Here is a 6,000-nt window from a genome sequence, read left to right on the forward strand (position 1 = left end):
CAGGTGGGGTCAATGGTAGGTGCCACCCCCAAGATTGAATGATTTCCGGCACATTCTAGCAATGTGGTTTTGTGTATAACAGTGAAAGCAACTATTGGTGACTGTAGTCTTTCCCGCTTGTCTTCAGTAAATAGGTTCACGTTGCAGGCAGTGATCAGGTGACCCTTGTCGCAGAGTGGGCACGCCGATCTAAGAGGCAAGGTGGACCCCGTTAAGGCAGACGCTGACGGTACGTTTTGCTTGCCATACATTGTTTTGGATGTGGGGTCCTGAGTTCGTCCTGCGACGCACGACGTGACTGTAACCGGCCCTCCTCACAAATTTCTACCTGAATGCAGAGAAATGTTAGTAAATACCTGGCTAGCCGCGTTCGATCTTAAGACATTTGAGCGATGCTGGAGACGCCGTTCGAATATTTCGACTTCTGCCTGTACGTAATGGCGAGATCCTCCGGTAGACATCGCTTCAGAACATGGTTTAAGACCACAGTGTATTGGCTGGGCACAACTCCTCGGCCTTCCAAGGCACCAATGTAGAACTGCACACTATGGTGCAGCAGACGAAGCCTTAGGACGTCTGACGAGCTTTTTCGAAGGAACTTAGCACAAGCAGATGATCAACATGCTAGTTCACAAGCAGATCCTGGCGTCCAAAGTGATCTGGTAGGATTTCAATTGCAAGGTCATAATTCTGCTCTTTTAGACGGATGCCTTCGACAGCTCGTTTCGCGCTCCCGGTTAAGTAGTTAAGGAGGCACTTGAATTTTTCGACGCGTGGCAGCTCGGTATTCCTGTGGATGGTAGCACCGAATTGGTCCCAAAAGGACTGCCATCTACGAAGACTGCCATCAAAAGGTGGTATTTGGAGCTCGAGCAGTTGAACCGCAAGCGGGTGGTGCGCTCTCACCTGCCCTGCTGCTTCTTCGAAGTGTGAAAGTTCGTGGTTGGTTGGCCCAGATCCAGTGGCTCGCGCCTGCACTCTGGTTGCCTTCTCACACTCTCGTAGCCAGAACTTGGCTCGTGACACGGCGTAAAGAATCTATTCGTTGCACTCGCTTGCTGATGAAGATGATGATGATATTTGCGGTTTAACGTCCCAAAACCACCATATGATTATGACAGACGCCGTAGTGGAGGGCTCCAGGAATTTCGAACACCTAGAGTTCTTTGACATGCACCCGAATCTTAGCACACGTGCCTACAACATTTCCGCCTCCATCGGAAACAAAGCCGCCGCAGCCGGGATTCAATCCCGCGACCTGCGGGTCACCAGCCGAGTACCTTAGCCACTAGACCACCGTGGCGGGGCTGTACTGGCTTGCTGGTTCTACTAAATGTTCCATATTTGTTTCGTCCGTTGCAGCCAGAATGACGCCGTCGAGCCTTGAAAGTGCTGCTTCTTTATCCTTCAGGAAAGCTATGTGGCCGTTAATCTGGAAGGCATCAGGACCAGGTTGCTGCAGAAAGTCCAATAACACTGCTAGGGCTCGGGTGACACCAGTTCTGATCAGGGAAGTCTCTGAGGGGCGGCTCCGTGGTTTTGTGCATCAAATGTAACAAAATAACAGGTCCGCAGGCTTAATCGCAGACAACTCGTTGATTCGCCATGGAGCCAAAGCTGTCCTTTTCTAAAGCGTGCCTGTCCCCACTTCTTCTTTTTAGATTGTCTGGCCCGCTTTAGGAAAACAATCTGCAACACACTCCTTGAAGCCTGAGACAAGAACTATATTTGCCATAAAAGACAGGCTTCGAAAACGAGTTCACAAAAGGGGCTTGACTCCGTATCTAACGTGGCGTGCCGGAAATAACGCGAGGCATGTTGTCCGTGTTTGCACTGTGTGCCTCTGCATGCGATTTTCTATGCGCACACAACTAAAAATTATCGCGAGCACCAGCGTTCAATGCCTGCTACACCAGAAGAGTGTGATATTATACTGTGCAACACTTGCCCCTCCCGTTAGCCACGATCGTTTCTATAACGCGATGCCAAAGACCTAGTACAGACCAGAAGGACGACGTCTTCGAAGACACCTCAAGGTGCAACAAATGCATAGCCTTATAAATAAATGTACATGTTCTATTTACTTTCAACGCTCCCTGCCAAGTGCACACCTGATGCAGTACAATTAGCACTGCACCTGACTCAAATGCATTATATATACCACTGAAATATGTCTTTCAGGACTCCTGATGAAGCTATCGCTACAGAAAACCACCAGACGAATTCAGTTACAGGAACTATTTTAGAAGGGTATCAAGAGCTGCGTATTTTCTCCTCACTCACAGCGCATGCGAACCGTAGAAAGTGTGGAACACATACAATTGGAGAAATCAACTAGGTTGAATATCGTGAGTCGCCGGCTTGCTTTAAAACGACTGACCATTGAATTCAAAATTTTGAAAGCAGTGCATCATGCAATACGAGATGCTTAAGTTGGCTGATTGAGAGGGCTGGACAGGAGCACATTTAGGAATTGTAGCTCAAAGGACGTGAGTGAACCCAACCAAGAACACAGTATTTCAAAAGGCATTGTAAATACCGAGAAAACAGAGAATACCCATCCTCATTTAGTTGGAAAGAGTGCCTGTCATTGTTTAACAGAATGGTCCCTAAGAAAAATTCCAGCAGAGTTCATGCAGTTTGGAAATCGATGTCAAAAAGCAGTCAGCAAGAAGCTTTCTTTATTTTTTTCTTCGAACCGACAATCAGCACCTGCAAGTGCAGTTTGACAAGATGTGTTCACTACACAACTGCCTGAAAAGTACGTTATGGTTCGATGGCATTCTAGTGTGAAGATCGGTTCACCCACTGAGTGGGTGGGTTTCTGCATGCTATCACGTCAGATCTAATACCACAAGGGTGAGCATTTGGGCAGCCTTCATTCTTAAAATGCCGCACACTTTTCTTATCATGTCATTTGCTTCGCCCTTTAAAATTAAACGTTTTTTTATCCTTTGTTCAAGAACCTCTACTCGCATCACTACTATACATGTCAATGTTCCGACAGTAAAGATCACCAACATAAAACTCCTTCCGAAATTTTCGAACAGCTATTTCATTTAAAAGCCTGCATTTACCATGCCGCGAAAAATCTTAATATTCTGTGAAATTTTTGGCACCGGAACAGAGGCATCTTCAATGCGGTAAGCAAGAAGTGTCTGGATATGTTGTGGTGGCAATGCCGAAGAGCGTACTGTTTAGGTTGTATGCTACTGCATCAGTCTTTACTCTGTCGCATCCCCTTTTCGCCAACTCTTTGTTCACGTCTGATCGCCGTACCAATTCAAGTACCAACAATTGGAGCCCTTGAGTTACCTGGAAGTAGTAGCATGGGAAGTCTGGCGCCTGTCGAATGTACACCATCATTCTTCCTCTTTTTTCATTCTTCACTTTTTATTTGTCGTGGCCCTATGCTGTTTATTTTCTTCATTCCGGGAATGGGTATTTAATACAATCGCTTCGCAGCTCAACAGTTATAAAGCAACAGGTGACAACGATTTTCGTGTCTTCATATAGAGTTGATGAATGGAAGACGACAACGCGAGATTTCACTCACCGCAATAAAAGATCAAATTTTCATATCAGGAACAGCCAAAAACTGAGAAGCCCATGAGCGAGATGGCATCAGTTATGGCAAAAGGGCAATTTCTAATACGCATGTGACCACTGCACATTTAATGCTCACATTTCGTCTACTCACGCAACCATGATTTTCGATTGCGATTCCTTGACCAAAACATGAGAGCTGTAAACGCTTCATTTAAAAACTTCCTTCAGTTGACAGGGTGATCGAAGGATTGAATGCGGAGGGCATTATGAAAAACCGTGCTACTGTATATAATATGTAATAATTTTTGGAATAGCACGGTAGTCGTTCTCATACCAAAAACTTCCTTTTGGTTCCAAATATTTAAGCATTATGAGACATCTTAGCAAGGAACGATTTCGACACCGCTCAATTGTGTCCATGACAAGGCACTGCCAGTATTTAAATGAACTGGCCACTGCATGAAGTGTGAATGAAGTCGAGCTCAATATTAGGATTAAGCGCCAATATTACACGGAACGAAACCACCATGGGAAACGAGGAGCTATTTTAAAATAATAAGCAACTAAAATTAAGGAAGCGCTTCATTACTCCAGGTTACCGTAAGATGAGCCACCTAAAGCAAATATCAAGTCGGTTAGATGTCGCCGCTGTCATTGACTTTTTCATTCCAGAAAGCATTTTAAACGAATAAATAATGACGACAAAATCACCTCATGAGAAGTGGCATGCCTTACGCGTAAAGATTTCGTTGATTGCAGGAATGATGACGTGAAAACACAGTGTCAATGTATCACGAGCACATAAACACTCTCATTTCTCACTTTGTTTCTACGCGTCAGAGATTCACCAACAAAAACTTTTAACAGCGCTCGTCCAATGCACTGTTCGTGAAGCATCACGATTATGCAAAATCACTGTGTTAAAAGAGTACAGTTTTCGACAGCTCACTCAATAGTCAGCGATAATGCTAGAACCTGCGATGGCGTTTGCATAAAACCAAGTGTGCCTTGGGACTTATCAGTTTTATTAGTTGCCGATGCTCTATTGGCCACCATCACGTAAAGAGTTCATTGCTGCAGCTTGACGTCTGTATTCTGGCCTCAATTATGGACAAATTGAGTTCCATCTTGGACACACCGACAGCTACTTCAGGCAACTTTATGACCACGCGAAATTTTATGCAGCTATTCGTGCATCATGACAGCATCACACTACTACACTTTTATTCTCTCAAGGAATACATTTGTAAGATCCAGAAAAATTTTTTTCATGGCATTTGTCAAACAAATTTCAAATTTACATATGTGTGACTGGTGAACTTTTTGTGAACGTCACCGCTGATATTTCTATTCGGAAATACTCGAACATCATTTGATTCCCTTCGCACTTGCTTTTTATATTCACACACAGCTAATGTTAAACATAAGCGACCAAGCGTCCGCACTTATGCGGGACATGTCCCACTTTTGTGGCTGCGGCCCAAGAATTTTCTGCAGCTATTCTTACATCATGACTGCATGACACTACTGCACGTTTCATACTCTCAAAGAACATATTTGTAAAATCTAGCAAAATACTTCTTATCATTTGCTGTAAAAAAGGTCAAATTTACCTTATGTTACTGGTGATTTTTGTTGCGAAGTTTACTGTAACTGTTCCTATTCGGAAATAATCAACCATAATTTGATTCCAATCACAATTGTTTTCACATTCGCACAGAGCTAATCTTAAAGTTTATTTACCAGGAATCCCGATTCAGGCGGGACATGTCCAGGTTTTATAGCTGTGGTACCGCTGTCCCGCAAAGCTGTTGGCGAGATGATGTTTTTTTCGGCTGAAAGCCAGCTCTCAGTCAACTCCTTGTCACCCAGCCCGAACAAAAGGTTCCATACAGAACCTTTAAGAATATAGTAAATGAAGAGACGAGCCCGCCCCCACCCCTACCCTCTCTTTGTACTCTACAAGACTCTATACCATATTATATAATAAACGATTATAATCTGCCTTCGTATCCTTTTTCGTTCTATCTTTCGTGTCCTTTCTTTCTCTCTTTTGTCGTACCTTTCTCCCCTTGTATTTTTTTCTGGTTCTTTTGCCCACACATGCCCGACTCTGTCCAGGAGGCACTCCGGAAAACACTGTCACCAGCGCTCGTATCGTCGTCCTGGTCCTAACTGTGAAGTGCAAAGAGAGCCGTCTGCAAGCCAGTGTGCCCATAGGCCGAAAAAGAACCACCCATTTTTTAGTTGTTGAAGCACGGTTTCCTGAAAATCAAGGACCTCGAAAGCTTCTTAGGCCAATCCACCCACATTTCAGAGTGACAGGGAGCCCACAAAAGCGACTACAGAAACAATGCATAAGATGCTTCAATTATTTCGGCGCGCTTCAACTCACACATTGATGCGTGCATCACATGACATTGTGTTCGAGGCAAGCACCTAAATATGAAT

Source organism: Rhipicephalus microplus, chromosome 8 (genome assembly GCF_043290135.1).
Source record: "Rhipicephalus microplus isolate Deutch F79 chromosome 8, USDA_Rmic, whole genome shotgun sequence".
Taxonomy (NCBI): domain Eukaryota; kingdom Metazoa; phylum Arthropoda; class Arachnida; order Ixodida; family Ixodidae; genus Rhipicephalus; species Rhipicephalus microplus.